This window comes from Miniopterus schreibersii (genome assembly GCF_964146895.1).
Source record: "Miniopterus schreibersii genome assembly, chromosome: 1".
NCBI classification, from domain to species: domain Eukaryota; kingdom Metazoa; phylum Chordata; class Mammalia; order Chiroptera; family Miniopteridae; genus Miniopterus; species Miniopterus schreibersii.
In genome coordinates, this window is record NC_138101.1 from 177,530,416 (window position 1) to 177,557,074 (window position 26,659).

The 26,659-nt window shown below is 47.4% G+C and overlaps 1 pseudogene across 1 annotated transcript; it reads right to left on the minus strand.

Annotated features, from left to right (window-relative positions):
• Positions 1 to 15,751: 15,751 nt before the first annotated feature.
• LOC308559482 (ferritin light chain pseudogene) lies at positions 15,752 to 16,772 on the minus strand (annotated as a pseudogene). Its single transcript has one exon. The product of its transcript is annotated as a ferritin light chain pseudogene (transcript).
• Between the last annotated feature and the right edge of the window lie 9,887 nt (positions 16,773 to 26,659).

The window sequence follows — 26,659 nt, forward strand, 5'->3', positions numbered from 1 at the left end:
ATTATGGTTCGAGCCTGGAGCAAGGTCAGGAGAAGGAGGCACAGAGCACAGAGGGGTGTACTGCTCACGCCCCCCATGGCTTCCGGGGGCTGCTCGCAGTAAAGTAGATTTGGAAGTTGGGCTGACGATGAGTGGGACTTTTCCAGGTAACTGAACTCTGTTTTTGTTGTGGACATGAGTGTGTTACACTACGCATCTGAGTTCCAGGGGGTGAGGACACAGTGACTGTGACAGTGGAGAACATGTACACCACTGCCCCATCAGGAGCCATGGCTGTGCTCCTTGGCAACGAGCCCAGGTGGTCGGTGGCCCAAAGCAAGCCTTGGTGTCTGATGCAGCCAAGAGACATCTAGGACCAGAGTCCTGAAGCCAGTGGCATATTATCCAGGGACAGCGCCTTCTCAGGAAAATGAGGGTCCGGCTCTGTTTAAGCATGTAGGCCCAAATGCCTGGAAAAAGATTAGTAAGGGCTTGTGCAAGGGTGAGCCTGAGCTTGCCATGGGCCTTGGTCCTTTGGTTATGCCCCTCATTCCCTCTGTCTGCCATGTCTGCCCCCTTCTCACCCAAGTATCTGATGGATATCTACTCATGGTTCAAGACTCAAATGCCATCCCTGCTGAGAAGACTCTCTCCACGTTCCAGGATCAAATGGTCATCCCCTGTCTTACCCCACCCCCAGCCTTGGCACGTCTTCCAGCTCCCTGTCTCAGAAGTCACTGCATCCATGTATGTACACGTCCATCTCCCTGAAGGACAGCAGGTCTTCCTCGTCACTGTGACCCGGTGCCTAACCAAGTGCCTGGAGAAGGCTGCACTTGCACAGTCCGCATGCTTGGAGTCTTCTAACAGAGCTGGAGTAATTCGACTGCAAAGTCCTTCTTGATAAAATCATAGTGTCCAATACCCCTGTTTCCCATAGAAAGAAACACAAGTGGGAAGGGAGGCAAGTCCAGGAATGTAAATCCCACCCAGGACTGTGCTGAGACCAAAATACCTCAGAGCCTGGGCCGCCCCAAATCAGGTGAAACGCCAAACAAGCCAGCACCTTGCTGAGTCGTTCCACAGTGCTGGGTTTCTAGTGTGTTCTGGAAGGTTCTCCTGGGCTGGGCCTCCAGAAGGCCAGGGCGGGGAGAAGCCCCACAGGCCCAGGGTAGTGTCAGGTTCCCCCTTTCGGTCAGCAGGCATGGAAGAGCCTTTAAGAAAACGGAGTATTATTATTTGTTTGTTTTTGTGGTGACTCATCTGTCGTAACTGGGTTAAAGTCCACTTAGAGAAAAGGAGAACAAAAGGCCTCCTGTTAGTGCTGGAAGTTTGCCTCTTAAGATATCACTGAGAGGAACTGGGAAGAGAGAAAAAAAAGCCCAGCAGGGCAGAGGAAGCCCGGGCCTTCAGGAGCACGGGGCGCCCTGGAAAGGCAAACACGGCGGCTTTCATCTCCCGCGCCTATCTGAGCGGCCGCTCCCTCTGTCCCTCTGCCGCCGTTTCATGACCCACTGGGGGCTGGCCACCGGGCGCAGGCCAGGGCCGCTCCCACAGCGCGCTCAGGGAGGCCGCCAGGCGCCGGGGCAGCGCCGACAGATTCCCGTGTGCAACCGACCCCAGGCTCACAGTGATGATGACGACGGCGATGGGACTAAAACAGAGAACCTACTACGCACAGAGGCTGTGTTAACATCCTGTATCGGAACTCGTTTCCTAAACGCGCAGGAGGCCAGCGCTCTGCCTCCCCAGCGGCAGCAGAGGGGCGAGGCCTTGGGCCGGCGTCTGGCCCTGCGCTCTCGGGGAAACCCATTGGCCTGAGTGCGGGTAGAACCATGGGACTTCGTAGGCTCCCAAATCCGGCGGGACCACATTTCCAAGTGGCACTTTCCAGGGTGCAAACGAAGGCCACCTGATTCCAAAACCCAAGGATTTACCATTTACTCTTCAAATGAAGAGTCGGAGAAACGCGGCACTTCACAGTTCCCTTCCCACAGCCTCCGTCGGATCAGCCCCCCACGTAAGACGGGCGCCGTGTTTTTTATCAGCAAGCTGTGGCTGTTACCCTCAGCCTCGGCCGCGGCCGTGAGGCGGGTCTGTGCCTCTGGGTCCCATTCTCAGGCTGCCCTTCCTCACCTTCACTGTAAGGAGCGGAATTCCTCTGCTCCAGGCTGTGGCAGAGGGATGGGGGCGTGAGGAGTGGACAGGAATTCCCGGAAAGCCCCAGGCCCTTCCTCCTTTCAGAGGCACGCACATCCCCTCTCTCCCTTCCCGGGGGTCTGCTGGACCCCAGAGTTTAGGCCTGGCCTGCTGGGGGGCCTCCCAATTCAAATGGCCCCCAATCATTCTGCTTCCTGAACAAGACATATTTTTGCTAATTTCTCACCAAGCACCAAGGATTCTTCAACAGAAACCCCAAAATGAAAGCGTGACTGTGCTAATCTAGCCTCTCTTTCCTCATGGACATCCCCGTTCCACACACGCAAATGACAGGCGTGGGAAATGACCTACAGGCCACAATAGGCCCCGTGGTCAAGCTGCTCCAGTGCAGGGCTGGGTCCCTGGTTTTCTGTTCGCTTTGTGACTTGGAGGTGATTCGTGCTAACAAGCAAGGCCTCTACAAACAATGGGTTTAGGGGAAGACTCAAAAGAAGCTGATCCTAGGCTTGTCCCTTTGGCTGGTCTCCCGGGGCCTGGGCCCCTGGTGGAATCGCTGGAGATTTAGGGCTTAATTAAACCCTGGCTTTGGGCCAACATGCCGATGGCCCCTTGAATTTCCCAGGTCCACCCAAGTGGCATCAACACTGGACTGGGAATGTGAACCACTTAGCTGAGCCTGCAAAAGCCGGTCCTCATTAGCTAAGAGCCCGTTCACAGGGCTCGGCAGGTGTCGGCAGCCCCCATCCTGGAAGTACAGGGACTTTAGGTTAATGATCCCTACGTCTGCACCCTCTGGGGCCACAGCGGGGGCTGCAAGGACCACCTCCATCACTGGGACCTTAGGGATTCCTTTCATTTTTTGGCCTGATAAAGCCCAAGCTCACCACCGAAGGTGACCAAACCATTTTCCTAGTGGGCTGTCCTTGATTATTACTTGTATTTAGAGATCATTTTGCTTCTGAGCAAATGGTTGGATCTTGCACAGCCCAAAGCATAAAGGTTTGGGGGTATTTCCCTACTTGAGGCCTCTTGTGTGAGGGCACCCCTCAAACACAAATGGAGCAACTGCACGCTTTCTTGAGTTTGGCAATTTTGTTGTTGCTTACACTTGGCATTCGCTTGCCACCCTTCAGGACTCAGGAGAGTAAACTGCTTAGGTTCCCTGTAGCCCAGGACTGAGCAACCAAAAGATCCATTCCCTGACCTCCCCACCACTGGCTGGCCCGGGAATCCCTCTGGGATTATCCTGCAGCCACCCCCTGAAGCATTGGACCCTGGAGTTGGTCTCATGGCCAAGTCTCACCAGTAAGCTGGGGGTCCTGGCAGGATGTGAGGGACTGAGGAATGGCCTCGCAGCGGAAGGGGGAGAGCCGTTCCTCCCACCCTGACTAGCTCTGTGACCTTGGTTGTCAGCATTATTCTCATCGGAACCACAGTTTCCATGCCTATAAACATAATGATGATACCTGCCACCAACTTTTCCCTGAAATAGAACGGGAGAGCGAATTAATTAATGTTTATTAAGCACTTGGAGTTCTTTGGAGAAAGGCCTTTATAAATATGCCATGATTAAAGGGTAACAGTTTGCTAACTCTTAGCGGAAACACTTAATGGGATCAAGGCTGAATATCTTGATGACTGAATTTCATTCTTTATTCGGCTATGCACAGGGCTCCCATCACTCACTCTGCTGTCCACTCATGTTATTACCCTGTTGTGGCTGTTTTCATTTTTATATATAGTGGTAGGTCCAACAGATGATCCCCTCCTACCGTGCTTACCCACTGCCTCTGTCCCTTACGCCAGCTTCCATGCCCTCCACTGAGGTCACAAAGACAACCTAATTGTCAAGCCCCATGTCTTCTTATTCCACATTCTCCTTGTCCTTTCAGGAGCATGACACTGGTCACTATCCCCTCCTCATCTCTGAAAGTCTTATACTGTGGTTTCCTCAACAACAGCAGGTTGAAACTGAAGTCATCATTGTCCCCAAGCTAATTCCCTACCCTGACTGCCCTATTTCTCTTCACATTCTCATGGGGCCCTATCTCCAAATCTCCCTCTCCAAGGCCACAACCCAGGGCAGGCTCTGATTCTCCCAACCTGCTTGGTCCTGCAAAACCCTCCCCTTGGCCCATGAAACCCCCAGACGTGAGGCAGGTGTGATGTGTGTATGTCTCTAAACAGCCACACAGAGCTCTCTGTACCACCTTGACCCAGGTGTCTCCTGCCCCCTTCCTGGTGGCCGCTCCTGCTCCACACACTACGGGACCTGCTTTCCTACTTGTCCACCTTCCTGTCTGGTTTCCAAACCAGTTTCCATGCTTGCTCCCAGGAAGCTGGTGGAACTGACTAAAAATCTAACAGGAGAGGTCTTTTTCTAGGGCACCATGACAGACTCTACCCCTGCTACATCCCCCCTACAGACACAGACATGTAGACACACATATTCACTTGTGTAGCTAGACACACACAGATGCATGTAAACATCCAGAGAGACAGAGGCACACACAGACTTACAGACAGACTCATAAGCACAGGTACACATACAGGCACATGCAGACATGAAAACTCATACACAGATACACACACTCATGTAGATGTACACAAACACACACTCATATATAGACACAGACATGCATACTTACATAGACATACAAACACATGCCTCCACACACACATTTTTGCCACCCTCTGAGCATCTTGACAGGCTAAACTGGTCTCCCTCACCGTCTCTGAGTAGCCATTTCTCCCTACTCCTGTCTTTCTCCTTTCCCATCTGTATTAGTCAGGAAAACAAAGCCAGAGAAACAGAACCAATACAAGATATACCAGGCGGGGCAAAAGTAGGTTTACAGTTGTTCATATGGAAAATAATACAATGATTAATAAATAATAATACAGGAATAAACTCTGTTTTGTGTGCTCACAACTGTAAACCTACTTTTGCCCCACCCTGTATATACACACACACATATATACACATTATATACATATATATTTACATACACGCATATAGAGTTGGAGGGAGAGATTTTAAAGAATTGGCTCGTGCAATTGTGGGAGCTGGCAAGTCTGAAATCCACAGGTCAGGCCAGCAGGCTGGAGGCCCAGGGAGGTGTTGATGTTGGAACTCAAACCCAAAGGTAGTGTAGAGGCAGAAGTCCCTCTTCCTCAGGGAACTCTAGCTTTTCTCTGAAGGCCTTCAACTGATTGGATGAGGCCCACCCACATTGTGAGTGGTCTTCTGCTCTACTCAAACTCTACTGATTTAAATGTTAATCACATCTAAAAAAATACCTTCACAGCAACATCGAGACTGGTGACTCATCAAATATCTGGGTACCATGACCTAGCCAAGTTGACACACATAATTAACCAACACACCATCCATCTAGTAAGCCAGAGCTCATATAAACCTGAACCGTCACTCTCATCACAATGGTTCCCTGCTCCATTCAACACCTCACACCTCACTCACAGTGGACACAAGGTAGATATTTGTTGAGTGAATGAGTAATGAATAACCTTGATGATGGGCACCACTCAGCTCAATGCAGCAAATTATTTTGAGGGCCCAATAGTGAGCTTTGCTAGGAGCTGAGGATACAAATGTCAAAAGTGTGTTTTTTGCCTCTTGTTCTACCTTCCGGAGGCAGGGCCGCTGCTGCCGAAGCCTCTAATCCCCCACAGTACCTAACAGAGTGCTTTCTGCAAAGCTGGTCCCTAAGAACTTGTGGATTTATTAATTTGATTCCTTTTACCAATCCCTATATCAAATTTACATGAAGTATAACAGATTTTAGGGCCTCACTTATGAAATTATGAATTATGATGCCAAAGTCTGTCTCCACTTTTATTTTTAAGGTACAGATGTTAAGAGACATTTTCACACTTAGGAAGAGTACATGTACCCCAGGACGCTGACAGTGGTCTCTAGGGGTGGGATGGCAGGCAGCTGCTATTTGATTTTTTATTATTTTCTGTGTCTTCCAAATTGTCTTCCATGACTGCGTGTTACTTTTATAACATAAAAACAAAAGGTTCACATTTTTTCTTTCATCTTATCATTGATGAATATGAGGAGGCTCTTTCTCAGGCCCTCAGCATCCTCTTGGCTCCCCTTTGAAAAGAAGGTATTGTGAGACATCCTTGTAAAAAATATGTGAGGTCACAAAAGATCAAGTTAAACCCAAATGGTTGTTCTGTTTTAATTATGTTCAAGCGTCAGATGACACGGGACTTCTAATAAAAGCATTCGGGGAGTTATGATTGAGGCTGTTGTTGGAAACAGGGAGCTGGGTACCCAGCATCTCCCCTCAAGCCTCTCCTCCAGTCTGCAGGCCCTGCTGCCCCTCCTGGGCCCCATCAGCATGTCGTCAGCTGCGTCCCTGCCAGAGGAGCAACCCCCAGCCTCGGTGGAAGCGACTGTTCCCTGAACTTTGCTCCAGACCCGCCTGCTGGGGTCTCCGGAGGGAAGTGTTCACCTCTAGCCCAAATGAAATGGAGCTACAGAAAAACCACAGCGGAGGCCGCAGCCCTGAACTTTGTATTTCTTAGACTGCCAGGCTCACTGGCCACCAAGTGCCACGGGACTCCCAACACTGTGAGGGGGAACCAAAGCCGAGGAATGCAGACATCTCGTGGTTGGAGAGTCTGTCTCGAGAGTCGCCCTGGACAGTGTGGCCAGGTGTGCCCGGGAATGGCCGGAGCCATGCGAGAAGGTGGGTGAACCAGACCAAGGAGGCCAGACCTGCTCTGGAGCTGAAATTCCAAGAAACTTACCCTGCACGAGGCCAAGTCTGTGAAATCCCCCTAGTTCTGGAAAGGATCCTACGCAAATTGCTGGGCTTTCCAGTGTGATATTTGATAAGTGCAAATGGGCTGAAAATATTCTTGAGATTTTTCGGTTTTGTACAATTAGTGGTGGCCGCTGGGGCCCATCTCACCACCTACAGTGTCCCGCCAGCGGTTGCAGCGGCCAGGTGGGGCCAGCAGTGGTCCCTGACCACTTTGGCCTCCAGTAAAGCAAGCTTCAGCATCTGTGCCCGCAGAGGGAGGCAGGGGTCCTGCTCCATGTCCTCCTGGCACGTATCCCCTACAGCCCTTCCTCGGCCCCACTCAGGCAGACAGCAGCAGCCCCCAAAAATGCCCTGGTGGCAGTGTGATGGCCCAGAGCCAGGCCACCCTCCTGGCTCCCTTTTAGTCACCAGATGTCTGAGCTGGAAGAGCCAGTCTCTGCCTCCATTTCCATAGGACATTCTCCTGGGCACGTCTCTTCTTCTTTCGAGGACAGCAGTCGTGTTGGATTAGAGGCCCACCTGACTCCAGTAGGTCATCTTAACGAATCGCATCTGCAGTGACCCCATTTCCAAATAAGGTCATGTTCTGAGATGACAGGGAGGACATGAATGGAGGTGGGGGGCAGGGCACTATCCAACCCAGGACAGCCTTCCTGCCCCACCCAGTGAAGTTCTGTTGTATTCCCCACCTCCCCCCAACCTCACTGCCCTTTCCTTTAGCTGGGGGTAAGGGCATCTGCCCACTGGTCTAAGCAGTAGTTGGGAGGCAGAGGGTGGGAAGTTGTCTGTCCGTCACTGTTTCCCCTCCATGGACATGGACACTCAGGGCTCCCTGAACTCCAAGACTGAATGACAGTGTTTCCGGCCCACACTGCAGGTTAGCATCACCCAGGGAGCTCTGAGAACATGCAGAACCCTGACCACACCCCCAGGAATCCTGCTTCTCTTGGTCAGGGTTGGGGGGGGGGGGTCTGGCATGGGTATTTTTCAAAGGTTTCTCAGGTGATTCTAACGTAAAGCCTGGGATGAGAAAAACTGTGTCAGATGCTGTAGAAACAGTTCTCTCCCCTGGAAAGGGGATGCAGCGCCCTCACCGCACCCACCCCGCTCACCAGGAACATGGGTTTCTACCGCTCGCTGCCTGGTGGGCCCCGAGGACCCATCAGAAAATGTCCCCACCTCATCTTAGGCTGCAGGGGAGAGTGAATACATACTTGGGGGGACCTGACACAGACAGCAGCAAGCACAACATGTCCTTCAAGCTTCCCATTTGACTTGTAAGGTGTGAATTTTGCATCTTCTGTGGCACAGCCATCTCGTTTTATAGGTTTTTTTTAAAAGACCAGTTTTGTTCCCTCCAGAGACATCCACGTGTAGAAATGAGGCTCCGGAAAGATGTGCCATGTTTAAACTGCGGCTTTGTACACTCCTTGATGTTTCTCTCTCTCTCTTCCTCTCTCTCAAAAATCAGTCTTTAAAAAACCTATCTTCAGGTGAGGATGAAAAAAGCCGAGCCACAGAGATTTAAGAAGGGGTGGCAGCCAATCTGTTTAAACTTTGAAAGGAATTGCATCTTACAGAGGAAAGCTTGTGCTCAGAGAAATAAAATAACTCACCCGAGACCACAACAGCTCATCATTAACTGAATGGGAACTGTACCACAAAACCCACCTTTACCACTGCATTGACCTAGGTCAACTGCTGATTTGCTGTGTGACCTTGGATAGGTCTCTTTACCTCTCTGTGCCAGTTTTCCTGCCCATAAAATGCAGATGCTATCTGTTCCGCCTCAGAGGACCTGTGTGGAAGCTCTTTAAAATTATACGTAAAGGCAAGGCACTGTAATTGTGTTAATTACAGCCCAGTACTTCCAGGTGAGGCATGGTGATTCCAGCAAGAGGGACCCCTCCAAGGCCGTGCTGAGCAAGCCATGTCTGAGGAAGACCAGTGTGGCGCACCCTGCCCCTGCAAGCAGCTGAGAGGCCAGGTGAACTCCCTGAAGTTCCAGTTCCAGGGAAGGCTGAGGCCTTGGGAGCTCATGCCCAGCACTCACGCCCTTCTCTGCTCCAAGCTTCTATCTGCCCAGCCCCAGCCCCACTAACAGGCGAAGAAAGCACTTCCCCCGAACAACCCTCTGGTCCCAACCCTGACAGTGTCTTTTAAAATGGAAAAATGAATGACAAACAATAGCACTGCCAGCATCTTCTTTCTCCTTTAACAAGGCCACAGAGACCTTCCCCACAACCCATCCCTTCCAGAGGAAGTGGGCGGCCAGCCTGCTCCAGACCCCTCCCTCTCTGGCTGTCCCTGGCCAGAGCGAGGCTCCTCAGCCCACGTCTGCCCTGCTTTGTTTACACTGAGAGATGAGCTTCTGCTGAGCTTAAGTGCAGTTCTGGCCCTTTTGTTTGTTTTTAAGTCAAGTTACAACTTTGCTCCTGGATTTATTGCAAATTCCATTTATCTTCTTCTGCCCAGGGTCTCTGCACAAATCCTTCACAATTTCCCTCCCCCTCTGTGGACAAATAACCAAGGGCACAGGGAAGGAATAAGGAGCACAGGGACAGACAGACAGGACAGATGTGGAGGAGGCATCCACCAGGAAGGGCCAGAGGCTGTCCCATATGGTGCTGGGGAGAGCGAGCAGGGCTGGCTACGCAGGAGCAGCTGTAGAGATTGTCCTGGAAGGGTTGTCCAGGCACGACAAGGCCGGAGGAAGGCCAGCCACCCTCCTTGCTGCCCCTTTCTTGCAAAGACCTCCATAGGCAAGAAGGGCTGGGCTGAAAGACACAGAAATCTCAGGCCTTCGTGGGGGGAATGAAGAAAGGAAGGCTCTAATTTGAAGGGTAGTTGCTGGCAAGGGGGTGGTATGAGGTCGGTGGTCCCAGGGGCCTAGACAGGACACCACAAGGGGCCATCTGACGGCCGCAGGCCTGAGGGTTGGGCGTGGGCATGTGCCCATGGCGGCCACCCGGGGCATGGCTGGGCACCAGCACAGCATCTGAGAGTTCCCTCTCCTCTTTCCTCCCCAGACACAGCGTTTCCATGAACTGCCGATGAAGAGCAAACAACTCCGAGCCGGAGCCCCCCCCGGGAGAGAAAGAATCAAACTGCGCCGAACAAACTGAGAGCGGACGTCCAGCCGCGCTCTTGGCTTGTCCTCCTGAGACAGGAAGTGCCCGTGGCCTGTCCTCCTTCCCTAGCAGAGTCCCCTAGCTCAGGGGTGTGCGGGGGACACTCACCTGCTTCCAAACGGGCTCTGCAGTTGCGGGGGGGGGGGGGGGGGGGGCGGGGGTAGGTTTCTAAGGGCTGGGGAAGTGGGAACTGCTGGACTCTCAGTGCCTAAGGGCTTGACCTCAGAATGGGGTGTTAACCTCCCTGGCCTGGGAGAGGAGCTGCAGGTAGCTGGGGTGACCACAGAGTGACCTTGAGCAGGCTGCAGGGTGGCGGGTAAGCAGCTGAAGGAGGCACCTGTCCTCATGCCCTCCTCTCCATGTCATAGTCCAAAGGCGTGAAACTCAGCTTCAGCACCGCTGCCCAGGGCCTCCCTCAAGGAGCCTCGAGCAGTGGAGGTTAAGTGAAGGAGAACAGCGCAGGCCCCCTCTGCCTCTGGGAGCCATCCTGGCTTCCAACAGGTACTGTTGCTAATGAGTAGAAGATTCCACAACAATTCTCCCAGCCAGGCCTTGGGCTCTACTGGTGCCGTTGGGCGCCCTGGTTCCTCCCAGTCACTTGCTGCACTGTCAGGAGACCAGACCAGCCCCTCCATGCTGGGGCCCCTCCTCCAGGCCTCCGCGGCCCTCCACTCTGTTCTGTCTCAGCCCCTTGCCCACCTGGCCCCCCAGACCCCCCAGGAGCTCTCCTCCCCTGGCCTCTTCCTTTCTCCTGCCCTCCTCTCTCACCCTGGCTCTTGTGCCCACCCCCCACCCCATGTCCTTTTAGGAGCTTCTCTTTGGACCAAGTTCACACCTGCACCTTTGGGCCCCTCAGCCCCTGATGGGCCCCAACAGGATCACTGCCCACTCACTCTGTAGCATCCAGGGGCACAGCCACCACACTGGCTGCAAACTCACCTGAGTCCTCTCCTCTCAGGCCGGCAACTCAGCCCAACCACTGTCCCTGAGGCTTCCCCTCTCCTCAGAACCCCCAGCTCCCCACCTCTACCTTCTATCTGCACATCTCTCCCCACCCACCTGACCAAGAAGGCCCAGACCTTTCCCCAGGGACTCCCTTATCTCTCCTTTCCCCCACCCCACAGATCATTCCCATCACCCCTGTGCTTCCCTCCTCTGGTCTGAGAGCAGCGGACATCCCCGACTCCTTTGCAAACCTCACTTACTTACCTGGGTCCAAGGTGGTGTTGGTGGCACCGTCTCTCCCGTGCCAGGTCATCCCACATCCTCCCTGCTGGATCAGGGTTCCCTGCGACCTGAATACACATCACGTTCCAGAAGCAAGGCCCCAAAGCATGGTTGTGTCACTCTTATCCTAAAATGGCTTCGGCTGGCCCCGCCTTCTCTCGGTCACTGTCTTCCTGCTCACATGGCCTTTACTACAAGCTTCTTTATAAGGCCCCTTACACCTGCTGCCTTGATTTCCTCTCCTCAGGCCCTTGAGCCTGGCTGCTGCTAAGGCCATTTCCCAGGCCTCCCTCCCAACGGGAGCTGGGGAGCCAGCCCCACGGCTGCTCCTCACAGGGCTCGGCCCCACCCACCGCTCGGGCTCCTTCCTGGGGCTCTCCTGATTACTTCCCGCCGGGCGTACATTTTCCTCTCCAGAGCTTGTCACCCGCTCCTCTTCCCTGCCAGGCTCTCCTCTCACATGCTCTCTCTCATCCACCACGTTCAACCACTACTTCCATGAGCCCCAAATCTCCAGCTGCTGAAATTGCCACCATTCCACCTGCCTGCTGGCCATCTCTGTACAGATTCCCTACACACATCCAAAAGTCTTTCTGCACAAAACTAAATTGATCATCTCCTCTCTAAACCCCTCTCTCTTTTTAGCTTGCCTGTCTCTGTTAATGAATCTCCACCCTCCCCATTGCCCAGGCTCAATGCCCTCAGAATTGCCTTCACCCCCATCTTCTCCCTCGCACATCCAATTAGCCTCTGGAAGCCTGCAGAATTTTCCTTGGCACTATTTTTTATATCCCTTCCAAAGGTAGAATCAATCTCCCCTTCCCCAGTCTCCCTTAGAGCAGTGTTTGTTTCTTTTTACAACTGTGTCCAAAAGTGTGTGTGTCTGTGTGTGTGTGTGTGTGTGTGTGTGTGTGTGTGTGTGTGTGTGTGTGTGATCACCCTGGTTGTATGGTCCTACAGACCAAAGAACAGTTCTTTATTCAACTTTTTGGCCTACACATACTTAGTAGAGTTTGTTACATTTGAATCTGGTCCTATTCCCTCATTTCACAGATGATAAAACTGTGGCCAGAGTGGTCCCACATCTTATATGCTAGGCAGCGGCAGAATCGCATTCCAGACCTAGTTTTCTGGTTCCTGGTGCAGTTCTTGGGAGATCTGGAATTCAAAGCTCAGTTGCCCAGTGCCTGACTACACGTGCCCTCCACACTGTGCCCAAGGTCCTCAGTCTTCTCTTCCTCCTACAAACTGGGCGGGCTAGAATCCAAACAGAGAGGCCTCGGACGAGCAGCCAGGAGTCACCAGCCTATTTTTCTAACACTACCCCCAGGTCTATACTGAATTTCAAACAGCGAGTCTAATTTCTGGTTTTTGAACCTGCAGGGAAATTGCTTCCTCGCCTTTTTCAGCAAAGGATGTTATCGTCTTACAACGTCTCCAGTGAAAATCTCTTTCCTCTTCCCTAAATCCCCTCCCAGCCGCTCCCACCCTCAACACTGTGATACATCTTTCCTCCAGCTGGCTCCTCTGCAGAGGTGCCCAGGGCTTCTCCTACCTCCTCACAACATTGTCTTATTGTAGGAGGATTTCTGAAGCCTGGTAAGGCTCGTAGCTCCTGGGAGGAAATGTTCCACATAAAAATAAACAAATTGGTGTGTTTTGTAAAACTTAAATAGGACACCACCTGTCTTTATTCCTGTCCACACTGGGTAATCACACAGGAGGTTTCATGGGGGAATTGGAGAAAACAGCTTTTCACTTGGCGAAGGTTTCCATAGTCTTTGCGCCTGGGCGCCCACACAGAACGCCCCCAGCCCTCCACCACCAGAGCTGGCCTGGATCTCGCAGAGCCTATTAGAGCCACCTTCACTTTCAGGTCTCCTTGCTTCCAAATACGGGGAAAGATCCTCTTTCAGTAATAAGGAATGATTCATTCAACTCCACAAAAGCCAGTGGAAAGATCAAGCATGAGATTCAAACCCTCGCGGTGAACTTCAGAGAACTCGGTCAATCCAGCTGTGAGGCCATCCCGAGATGGCATCCATTGCCTCAGCTGCTGCTAGTAGCAGCAATGCAAGCTCTGCAAGTCCCGCGACTCCGTTCTGTGTCACTTGGAAGAGAAAAGCAGCCATTTCTCTGGAGGAGCTCCTGCTCTCCTCGCGGGTAAGCCGGAGCAGGCTGACCTGGGGCAGGGCACTTGCAGCTGAATGTTCTTGCTCGCGTGGGAAGTCCAGCTGTCTCCCTGGGGCCCCGGAGACAGGCTGACGAGGGGAGAATTCCTGTGTTTGGGATTGGGCTCGAAAAGTCGCCTGTTGGTAACACCCGGCTTGCAGGAGAGCAGAAAGAATTTCCAGCTGTCGTTGGGATGAGAAAGCCCCCCAGATTCTGACGGGCTGGCTTTGTGCTCTGGACTCTCCTATCACTCCTCCTGGGCTGGTTACCCCACCAAACACCCAGTCCCAAGGGCCAGCTCTGGAACCAGGTGACCCTGTGCCATCAAGAAATACAACTGCTGCCCGGCCAGGCGTGTCTCAGCGGTTGAGCATCGACCTAGGATCCAGGAGATCACGGTTCAATTCCCGGTCAGGGCACATGCCCGGGTTACGGGCTCGATCCCCAATCGGGGGCATGCAGGAGGCAGCCGATCAATGACTCTCTCATCATTGATGTTTCTATCTCTCTCTCCCTCTCCCTTCCTCTCTCTGAAATCAATAAAGATATATTTTTTTAAAAGGAGAAGAGAAAAGAAATACAACTGCTAAAGGACCATTCTTATATAATTCTGCTTCTATGAGATGATTCTGCTTCTATGAGGTACTTAAAGTAGTCAGATTCATAGACAGAAAGTAGACTGGTGGTTGCCAGGGACTGATCAGGGAGAAAGGGGGAGTTAGTGTTTAATGGATACGGAGTTTCAGTTTGGGAAGAAAAAGTTCTGGAGACAATGGTGGACAATGGGAATATACTCGGCTTCACAGAATTATACACTTAAGACTGGTTAGAATGGTACTTTTATGTTCTTTATATTTTACGACAATTTTTTAAAAGAAAAAAAATGCAAGTGTGAGCTCAGCCCTGGTCGCAGCACTGCTGAGGCAAAGCAGACAAGTGACTCAATTCCCAGCCCTAAAGAAGAGTGAGTGTGTGTGTGTGTGTGTGTGTGTGTGTGTGTGAGTGTGCCTGTGCATGTTGTGGGTGTACATTGTCTCGCTGGAGTGAAAATGGATGCACAACAGCATGGTCAAGGAGGTGAGCATACTGGACCAAGACAAACCTCTGGGCAGGCCTATGACTAATACGGGGGTCATTCCCTGTAATGCAGACCTTTGTAATATTCTCATTGTTCAAATGCCAAAGAACCTGCGTGATATCCTTGGAGGGCTAGATGGAAGGCCTTTTCTCCAGGACCTGTTCAAAACTGCATTTCAGTTCCTCAAAGAAAAACTAGATTTTTGGAGTCAGAGAAATTGGGGCTAGAATTCAGGGCCTGCCACTGGGTGGCCAGTCATAATGCCCAATTTAAATTTAATGCTTAAGTGAAAAGAGTGTTGAATATGAAAATGCTTCTTGTAAACTGTGAAGTGCCTCACCATCATCTTCTATCCTTTCGATTGAGCCTGGCTATGGGAGCACATGAGCAACAATTTTAAAACATTCATACTGCAAGAAAGTTAGCCTAGACCTTAAAATACAAACTCCACCTGCACTGTCTGTTATAAGACAGGCTTTGGAGGCAGCCCAGTAGCAGCCCCAGATGAGAATAAAATCCATAGTCCTAGGAGCTAGACTCTATGAGAAAATAAGATTATGTCGCCTTTGGGGGAAGGGCCGGAGTTAAGTCAGATATTCCTGAGAAGAGTGGCACATTAAGCCTTTATCAGTTGTCAATACTGGGCATAAAGTCATTTCTGTCAGATCCTTATTTTTTTAATTCACATACCATACATTTGGCCATTTTAAAGTTTATAATTCAGTAGTTTTTAGTAAAGGCACAAGGTTGTGTTAGCATCACTACTATCTAATTTGGAATATTTTCATTACCCCAGAAGGAAATCCTACTTCCATTAGCAGTCACTCCCCATTCCTCCCTCTTTCCAGGCCCTGGTAACCACTCATTTACTTTGTGTCTCTATGGATTCGCCTGTTCTGGACATTTGTATAAATGGAATTACACAGTATGTAACCTTTTGTGTCTGGCTTCTTTCACTTAAAATAATGTTCTCAAGATTCACCCATGTTGTAGCATGTATGAGAATTTCATTCCTTTTTATGGCTGAGTAATATTCCATTGTATGGATATCCTACATTGTGTTTATCCACTTATCAGTTGATACACATTTGGGCTATTTCTACTTTTTAGCTAATATGAATAATACTGCTATGAACAGTCATGTACAGATGTGTGTGTAGATTTTGGGTACGTATCTAGGAGGGGAATTGCTGGGTCATATGGTAACTATGTTTAACTTTTTGAGGACTGTCTAATTGTTTTCTAAAGCAGCTGAACCATTTTACATTCCCAACAGTAATATAGGAGGGTTCCAATCTCTTTACATTCTTACAACATTTGTTATTGTCTGTCTTTTTTATTATAGCCATAGTAGTAGATGTGATGTGAAATCTCATTTTATTTTATTTTTTTCTGCTAAAAATTTTATTGTTTCTATTTGATCCAATGCATGGGAGAGGGCTCCAGGGTGGTTAAAAGAATGGCTAGTGGTTTTAGGGAGAGGCTCAGGCAAAAGCTATACACCAGGGGAATGCAGAAGGGCACCTCAAAGTCCTCTGGGCCCCAAAGGCTCCTAGTCCTGCTTGAGGGGGAGCCTTTCAAAGAGATACTCACCCAGCCCGGCCTGGGGGCCGCCAGCTGTGGAGGTGAGGCAGGTGTCGCCCGTCTTCTTGATGAGTTTCACCTCCAGGAAGTGACTCTGCAGAAAGTCACGGAGATGAGGGTCTGTGCGGGCAAGCAGATCCAGAGGGGCCTGGCTCAGGATCCTCTCCAAGGCCATGGCGGCTTCCATGGCGTCCTGAGTTTTACCCCACTCACCTTGGAAAGGCTTCAGCACGGCCTAGAAGAGAATGGAGCCATCACACTGGTTTTTCATCTTTAAGAGAAGCTCAGCACCCTCAAGCTTCTTCTCTGCCAACTCTCGAAAGAAGTGGCCCAAGCCCTCCAGGGCCACATCATCATGGTCAAAATAGAAGCCCAGAGAGAGGTAGGTGTGGGGGCCCGCAGAGGCAGGTTGGCCAGGCGGTTGATGGCAGCCTGCACCTCGGTGGTGTAATTCTGATGAATTTGGGAGTTCATGGTGGTTCACCAATAAGGAGTTAAGATAAAAAAACAGTGTTGGCTGGTGTCAGAGGCTGAGGATGGCTGAGGTGGTTCGGAAGGTAGTGACTAGAAAGAGGTTGGAGGGTGGTCAGAGGCTGGAAGAAGGGGTGCCCCTGGGTCTGTTCCATCCAAACACTGTTGAAGCAATAGTCAGATCCAAGATTCCCAAAGGCACTCTCATTTGATTTTGATTTGCATTTTCCTAATGACTAAAAATGTTGTGGGTCTTTTATGTATTTATTGGTCTTTTGAATATCCTCTTTGGAGAAATGTCTATTCAAATCCTTTGCATATTTTAAATATTTGGGGTGCTTAATCTTTTTATTGTTTCATTGTAAGAGTTCTTTATATATTTTGGATACAAGTCCCTTATCATATATGTGATTTGCAAATATTTTTCCCATTCTGTGGATTGAATTTTCACTTTATTGATAGTACCCTTTGATGCACAAATGTTTTTAATGATGTTGAATTTGGTTTTTTATTTTGTTGCTTGTGTTTTGGTGTTATAGCTAAAAAATACCATTGCCTAGTCCAAGGTCACAAAGATTTACACTTACGTTTTAATCTAAGAGTTTTAGTTCTTAACATTTTAGTTCTTTACTTTTAGCTCTTAATATTTAGGTCTTTGATCCATTTTGAGTTACTTTTGGTATATAGTGTGAGGTAGGGGTCCAACTTCATTCTTTTGCATATGAATATCCATTTGTCTCAATGCCATCAGTTAAAAAGACTATTCTATCCCTATTGTCAAAAATGGATCTTCCTCCTTGTCCAATACAAACTTTTAAAACTTTAAATTACCAACTGAATTCTAAATGAAAGAAGCAAGGCACAAAAGGCCACATAGTGTAAGATTCCATTTATATGAAATGTCCAGAATAGGCTAATTCAAAGAAACAGAATGTAGATTAATGGTTTCCAGGGAATAATAGATGTGGATTTCTCTTTTGGGTGATGGAAATGTTCTGGAATTAGTGGTGATTGTTGCACAACATAGTAAATATAGTAAAAGGAAAACAAAACACTGAATTGGGCACTTTAAAATGGTGATTTTCATGCTCTCTGAATTATACCTCAATTTTTACAATGTTGAGCTGGTTGTATAGGTAAGAACTTGACAATTGTAACTTCATTGCAGTTGCAAAGTAACAGTAGTTTCTGAGGGACCCTAGGAAGATAATCCAGATTGTGGTGATGGTTGCATGATTCTGTAAATTTACTTACAATAATTGAATCATACACCTAAAATAGATGAATTTTATACTATGTAAACTATACCTCAATAAATATGTATTAAATAAGAGTTTTAAAATTCTACTTACACTCAGCTTTAGCAGCATCACATAAACTTTGATATATTATGCCTTCATTTTCATTCACTAAAAAATTATTTTAAATATATTTTGCATTGTCTTCTTTGACCCAGAGGTTATTTAAAATGTAATGTTTAACTTCCAAATAGTTGAGTATTTTCCAAACATCTTTGTTTTTTATGTCTAAATTAATTGTTTTGTGATGAGATTTCAAATTTTAGCAATTCAGTTAGTCTTTTGTTATGACCCAAATTGTAGTCTATCTTGATGAATGTTCCATGGGAACTTGAAAAGAAATATGTGTTCTGCTGTTGTCGAGTGGCGTTTTCTATAAATGTCAGCTAAGTAAAGTTGGTTGATAATGTTGTTCAAGTCTTCCATTTTTTTCTATTTTTCTACCAGTTTCTGAGAGAGGAGTGATGAAATATCAAACTATAATTGTGGATTTGTCTATTTCTTCTTCCAGTTGGTCAGTTTTTGTTTCAGGTATTATGAAGCTGTATCAGTGGGTGAACACGCAGTTAGGACTGTTATCCTTTTTAACAAACTTTTCTTTTTGTCATTATGAAATTCTCCCTCTTTATCTCTGGTAATATTCCTTGTCCTCAAGTCTTCTTTTTCTGTTATTAATATAGTCATCCAGCTTCTTTATGATGTGTTGCATGGTATATGTTTTTAAATTCTTTTTGTTTTAAATTCTTTTTGTTTTTACATTTAGAATGGGTTTTACTTAACATGATTTTTAACCCATTTTGGTGATCTCTGCTTTTTGAGTATTCAGACTATTTGCATTTAATTACAAGTATGTCTAATGTATTTACAATATGTTTGATGAAAATATACCATCTTATTATATGTTTTCTACTTTTCCCATCTGTTCTTTGTTCTTTTTTTCATTTCTCTCTGCCTTATTTTGGATTGAGAGTTCTTTTCATGATTTAATTTTATCTACAACTTTGGCTCATTAGTCAAATACTCTTATGTCCTTTATGCTATCATTGTTATACATTTTACTTCTTCATATATTGTAAACTCCACAGTACTCTGTCATTATTTTTGCTTTAATATTTTAAAGGGATTTTTCCATTTTTAAAAAGCCTTTCATATTTATATTTACCCACATGTTTACCATTTCTGGCATTCTTCATTCTTTTGTGTAGATCCATGTATTTTCCTTCTCCCTGAAAAATTGCCTTTAACTTTTCTTATAAAGCAGATCTTCTGGTGATGAATCCTCTAAGTCTTTAAGAATCCTCATAAAATTTTTATTTTTGCCTTCATTTTAAAAGGGTATTTCACTGGATACAGAATTCTAAATTGATCTTTTCTATCCTTCAGCACATTAAAGATACCATTCTATTGTCTTCTGGCTTGTATAGTTCAATCATAAGTCTGTAGTATTTCTTATTTTTGTTCCTCTACAAAATATCTTTATCTCAGGCTGTTTTTAAAATTTTCTCTTTATCACTAATTTTTTATCAACTTGACTATGATATACTTTGGTATGGTTTTCTTATATTCTGCTTGGGCTTCGTTGTGATTCTTGGATTTATGATGCTTATAGTTTTTTTATCAAATTAGAAAATGTTTTGACCATCATTTCATCAAAAATTTGTTCTCTCCCTTTTCTCCTCTCCTATTACATAAATGTTAGCCCTCTTGATATTGCCCCACAGGTTACTGAGATTCTCTTCATTTTTTAAAAATGTTTATTTCTATTTCCTTTTGTTTTTTCTTTTTCCTCTCTGTGTTTAATTTTGGATCATTTCTATTGCTACATTTTCATTTTCAATTTCACTTATTTTTCCTCTGTAGTGTCCAGTTTGCTTTAAATTCAATCCACTTACATTTCATTTCAGATATTGTATGTTTCATTGCTGGAAGTTTCATTTGGTTATTTTTAAATATATCTTCCATGCTTTCCTCATTAAATTCATGTTTTTTTAAAATCTTTGAGCACATTTTATGTAATAGCTGTGTTAATGTGCCTGTCTGTTTATTCTATCAACTCTGTTGTTTCAAGTCTGTTTCTATTGACTGAATTTTCTCTTGGTTATGAGTCACATTTTCCTGCTACCTGGTAAGTCTAGTAATTTTTTATTGGATGTTGGATATTTTCAGTTACATTGTTGATTGTGTATTGTTATTTTCCTTCAAAGAGTGTTGGGCTTTTATCTGGTTGTCAGTTAGGTTACTTATGAGTAAGATTGATCCTTTAGGGCAGAGATGGGAAACTTTTTTTCTGTCAAGGGTCATTTGGATGTTTATAACATCATTCACGGGCCATACAAAATTATCAACTTAAAAATTAGCTATGAAAAAAGCTCCTAGGCTTATTGAATTTTGAGTTCCGCCTCTGGTTGCCTTGGCAGGGCCAGACCATGCCACAGGCTGGACATTCCCCACCCCTGCCTTAGGGACTTTTTTAAAGCTTTATTAGACTGAATCTAAAGTTTCTTTTTCTCTAGGGATTGTTTAGTCCTGCAAGATGGGCATGACCATTACGGGGTCTCTACCAAATGCCATGGGTGATCAAGCTGGCTGATGTTTGAACATTTCTCAGTTCCATGTTAGCTCTGTGAATTATTCACTTTATAGTTCCTGGCCATTCTTTGCCCAGCCTTATGGAGCTTTACTCTGTATATACATCTTACTACTAAGAAAATATTCCAGAGGACCCTTGTGCATATTTCTGGGGCTTTTTCCACATAGTCCCCTCTTTCCTAGAACTCTGCCCCACAACTTCCATCCAGGGTCTCTTGACCTTCACTTTCTGTCTTTCAACTCAGCAAATCAACCTTACTCTGCTTGGGATACCTTTCCCCACTAGATAGTCCTGAATTTGTATCCAGTCAGAAACAGAGGTGATCATAGGGCTCACCTCATTTATTTCCTTTATCTAAGGGATCACACAGTCTCGTACCGCCTGTTGTGCATTATCTGAAGTGATCAGTACATTTGTCTAGTTTTCTAGTTGTTTATGGTGGGAGGATAAATCTGGATCCTGTTGCTCTGTCATGGCCAGAAGCAAATTCTTAATAACTAATTATGATAAAGAAATAGCAGTGATCCCCAGCCAGGTGGCTCAGTTGGTTGAAACATCATCTTCATACACCAAAAAGGTTGCGGGTTCATTTCTTAGTAAGGGCACATACCTAGGTTGTGGGTTTGATCCAGGGTTAGGACGCGTAAAAGAGGCAACAGATCAATGTTTCTTTCTGACATCAGTGTTTCTCTCTCCCGCTCTCCCTCTCTCTCTGTTTCTCTCTGTCTCTGTCTCTGTCTCTCTCTCCCTTTCTCCTCTTTAAAAATCAATAAACATATCCCCAGATGAGGATTAAAAAAAGAAAGAAATAGCAGTGAGAGAGGGCAGGCCCAAAAACTACACACTGCTGACTTGGCTGGGGGTTCCAGGGTAAAGGGAGGCATCAGAAAAATTCTAGCATCTGAAAGCCATGCTAGGTATGCCAATGTAGAAAGAAGAAAGAAAAAAAAAAATCTGGAGATTACTAAAAATAAATCTCACCCTTCACCCTTCCCTGTACCCCAGAGGATCCACCTGTCTATATTGCATCAATGGGCTCCTTTTACCTCTGGTTTCTAGTTGTGCTCAGGCAAAGGAGGTAACAGTAGGGCATTGGAAGGCAGGAGGACTTTATTCCTGTATGTCCTTCCCTTCCAAATTACTGTGGATTAGTTTTGTCTCTCCACCAAAAGTTACAAGTCCTGTCAGGTAGCCCTCTCCTTATGCTTACTTTCTCTGGGTTCTAGTAACTATTCTTTCCCCTGACCCTTCAGACTTTGGGATGGTAATACCTCCTCAATTTTATCAAACCTAAAGTATCATACTATCCTTTGTTAGTGCCCCTAAACCTTGCCCATACCTTGCTAAATAATCCCTTTATTAAATTCTCTTTTTCCCACCTGAATGATACTACAAAGTTATTGATGTTGCCCCTAAATGTGAACAATCTACTGTCCACTAGTTGTATGACCTTAGAAGATCACTTTACTGTCTCCATCCTCAGTTTGCCCTTGGCCTAGCCTTGACTATTTGGGGCCCTATAAATCAGAAGCACAAATTCAGGAGGCGGCACCACAGCAGGAGTCCTGGGGCAAACAGTGCTCCCTCCCCATGCTTTATCTTTTTCTCTGTCTTCTAGTTCCACACTGTAATTCCTGGTTTAGCTGTTGTGCTTCATAGGATAATCCAAATCCCTACCTCCAGATTTGGCAACAGATAGCACCTGGTGAGGGCTAAGAGCAGCAGGCCAGAGGAAGACCACTTACATGGAGATGACCATGAGTTGGGGATCATAGTCAAGGTCAAGTTCCTGCAACTTACTTAGCTTTTAGACCAGACCAGTAGGGCTCAACACTCAAGGAGATATTTTCTCCTCCTACGACAAGCTCCCTAGAGAAGACTTATTTTTATTTTTTAACTAGGAAAACAGATAAATAGTACAAGTAAAGAAAAATGCTTAAAGATCATTATTTTAAATAATAAAGAGGGGGAAGTCATGAGTTTTAAAAGATTGTAGAGTTATTTAAAGGTAGTCCTAAGGTCAAGAAAGCAAGTTGGACAAAGCTGGGCACTGCAGCCTTCCCTTGGCTGAAACAGATTTAGAAATGGAAACCAAAGGTATGGTGGAAGGAATCCATGAGCAAGAAAAACCAGTTAGTGGCAGTCTACCCTGAAAGACATTAGGTCACAGTGAAGACCACTAAGATGAACACATAACCTCTCAGCCCAGCATCCCCAGCTCTGTCTTGAGAGAGGGAAGAAGAAACGGTTTTCCATCCTTCTGCAAAAACCCATTCAACTTGCTTGCCTTCCTGGGGAGATTATTTCTGTACAGTGTACCTTTTGTGTCTTCTCCTTGATTGAGGTAACACTTAAGGCCCCTTTGAGGATTCTAATATGACAAGCCTATTCACTCTCCAGGGTTGATGTTTTTTCCTAGAGTTTCACTTGACCCTTGCCCCATATATAAAGCATCTTTCCCCTGCTCACACTGGGACTCAGTGCCAAAGCCTCCAGGACAACTGCTCCTGGATCAGCGTTTCTCCCTCTCCCTACCTCTAAGGCTCCTTCCAATATTTCAGGTAAAGTTTAGGCTTCCTTGGGAATAAGACCTCCTCACCCTTATTTTTACATAGGCTTGAACATGACTTTTCATCTTTTTTAGAGAAAAGGCCAATGTTTCCCTGTTATTTGTTGACATTAAAGACAACCGTGATTTAGCTGAGAACATACCCAAGCAGGTTGTAGGGCTGGATCTGCCCAGGAGCCCAGGGATTCCTGAGTGAGTCCACAGGCCCCAGAGGTAGTGGAGGCCTAAGAATGGCTCCCCTTCCCTACAATTTCTACTGATGCTCCTTCTGACCTGCCTCCACCAAGGGTAGCTGTTGAAATCTGACTCACAGTGTCCCTCTCTGCAGCTCTGGCTTCTGATAAGGACCTTCCATGAAAGAACATTGTTCACCCCAGTGCCAGGCACCCCTACTATTGGTTCAAGGCTTGGAGGGTGTAACCGTTTGACCCCTAACCCTTGACCCTGACCCTAATGAAACATTCCCACTCGGCCTTCCTAGGAGTAAGCCTATACTCAACATTTTTTACTGAAGGGAGAGAAGAGACAATCTATTCAATGCTTTGCCATTGTTAGAGTAATTAATACTGCAAATCCCTGAGTAGGAGGGACTGGAAGGCTTAAGGCTCTTTAACTCTTCCAATTCTCAAACTAATCTGAAGCTTATTTTCCCCGCCTCCTCTAATCATGTTTCAGTCCCTCACCTGTCTGTCCACAGCCTAATTCACTTGGCCTGGGGAGTGATTTGTTGAAAGCAGACACAATGCCTTGCAGTTGACCAGTCACAGCTCTGGAGATTCCCTAAAGGAGGACCTAGAAATGGAAAGCTGGTGAGGCAGAGGCTAGGGGATTTTTATGCAGGATGTTTGTATAGTAAACACTATTTTTCACTTAGATTGCATGTTGATTTAAGACAAAGATTGGAAGGGTAGGGGAGAAGGCCCTCCCAAACCACCCCTTGGCACCAACACTGTAGTTGAGAGTCCTTTACCCAACACTGGATTCTCTCATTTCTCACTATTTCTTCCCCCTTTTCACTCATTCAGTTCCTGGCAAATCCTCCCAACTGGTCTTTGTCCTATTCATCCATTCACCCATCCATCCATGCATCCATATGTCCATCCATTCACCCATCCATGCATGCATCCATCCATCCATGCATCACCCATCCATCCATGCATCCACCCATCCATGCATTCATCCATGCATCACTCATCCATCCATTCACCCTTCCATCCATGCATCCATCCATCCATGCATCTCCCATCCATCCATTCACCCATCAGTCCATGCATCCACCCATCCATGCATCCATCCATGCATCACTCATCTACCCATTCACCCATCAATCTATGCATCCACCCATCCATGAATCCATCCATGCATCACCCATCCATGCACCACCCATCCACCCATGTACCCATCCATCCATGATGGCAGCTATTTCCCAATGGGTAGCAAAAGCCCTTTGCCAGAGAGAGACCCTGTTTTCAGCCCTGCTTGTGGGGTCACCCATGTAGGGTTCATGTCACAGCTGATGCCCACGATGGCTGATGCCATTGCTGCACTTCTCCACAGACACCGTTCTCCTCTTCCCATTCACTCCCCATCCTTTGCTCTTCTACTCTTACGTTCAGTCTGTTTTCTCTCCTTTTTCCTCTTCTTTTCCTTTCTCCACTCCATATGCTTTAGGCAGCCACCAGGAATATTTTGTAGCCATTCAAAAGTAAAGGGGCAGCAGAGCCCAGTCTTAGAAGAGCTGATAGCTCCCGCCTCCCAGGGCCCCTTCACCCCAGCCAACCCCGGTTTGCCTGGGGCAGAACTAAGCTGACCTTTTCCATACTGGCCACCAAGATCTGGGTTTTAAGGACTCGCTGGATCACCCAGAGCATCAAACCTCCACACTGGGGCCCTGGGCTGGTTATAACCCACCCTATAGGAGAAAACATAAGCTCCCAACACAGAAAAATCTGTCTTTCCTTCTGTTGCTATTGACAACAGAAGAACGGGGCCAGAATTTAGTGGCCCGGCATAAATAAAACAGTAGTGTCAGCAACCAGGTCCCAGCTAATCTCCTTCCAGCAGTGACCTGGGTTTGTGCACAATGACAGTGAGTGTAACCAGAGCCAAGTCTCTGAGGTGCAGGAAGCAGGCCCCACAGCCCTGGCACCACTCCCCTCTCTCCTGTCTCCTCCTGCCTCTGGCAGACCCGTTGGCGGTCAGTTTCCCCTGTCTGGAGTGCATGGGCTGGGGGTAAAGGACAGGTCAGCCTTAGGCCCACCGAGGCCTCCTCTTTAGAGCTGCATGCTCTGTTCATATCTTTATGTCTTTCCTGAAGAGGGATCCTGGAGCCCGGGCATCTGGAATGGTTCTGCAAGCATGCCTCTAGCCTGGCCTGCAACCCGTGCTCTGGTTATCCTGTTACTATCCAGTCCTCCAGAGCCCATCTGTCTAGAATTGCTGACTTTAGGCTGGAGGCGTCTTGGCAATCATCTGGTCCCAGCCCTCTCAGAAGCAGATGGATCCCTGCCTGGGATTAGATCCTCCATAGGACCTGGATTTCCTAAGCGCAGGAGTGTCACAGAAGAGGGATCCATGCTGACTTCCAGTACACTAGGTGGAAACCAAATGGATTCAGGTGACCCATATTATTTGAGGCCATATTGGCCAACGTTGGTGCAGATGCATTTTGATGAACATAGACATACATGGTCCCCATCCTGCTGAAGTTGTCTAGTGGGGAAGACAGAAGTGGATCAAGTAATTAAAGTGCCACGTTATTCACCAAAAGGGAATATGTCCGGAGGGTCCCAGGTCTGGAAAGAGGTATTCAGGGAGAGCCTTCCCTAGGAAGTGGCATTTAAACAGAGGGCAGGAGTGTGCTCTTCTCATTGGCCTCTTCACCCAGAGCCTAGTGCAGGGCTGGCACATGGTTAAACATCAGTGAATGTTTGTTGAATGAATGCATGAGGAAATGAACAGACATCTCTAGCTTCCCGAGCACCCTTGGTTATTTACAGGATTTAGTGCTGTGTCTATTAATGTATCCACTCACCAAAAAAACCTGCAAAACTTCAAGTCATGAGTCCTCACGAGGTCTATTCCTGTTATGGACGTGCTGCGTGCTGTTCATTCTGTTTTAGACGCGTGTACGCTGGGTCACAGCCGGGGAAGATGATACCCCTGAGATCCCACAGGGAGCCTTCCGGACTCCCCCCTCCCCCACAGATACACCACGGAGAGCTCTCTAAATGGGCTCATCAAAGCAGGGAAGGCCAGCCCCTTGACAGGTGATTGGATTTAGATGTGAAAGCAGAGATGGGTTAAAACTCGCTGTACCCAGATGTCCTAACCACACACCAAAGCTCAGGAGGAGGCAAGGGGAGCATAGCACATGGCCACCCTCTCTTTCTCAGAAGAGGGTAAAGGGTTCCTGGAAATTCCCGTAAAGCGTCCAAGTGAGCAAATCCAGGGCTGTTTGCCGTCAAGTTTCCCAGCAGGATTATGGGCAGGCTGACCAGCTGTTCCATCCCCCAGGACTGTCTTAATTTCAAAGACTGGTTCTCTGTCCCAGGAAAAGTGGGCCCTCCTGTGAAATGTCCCCAACTCTCCCAGAACT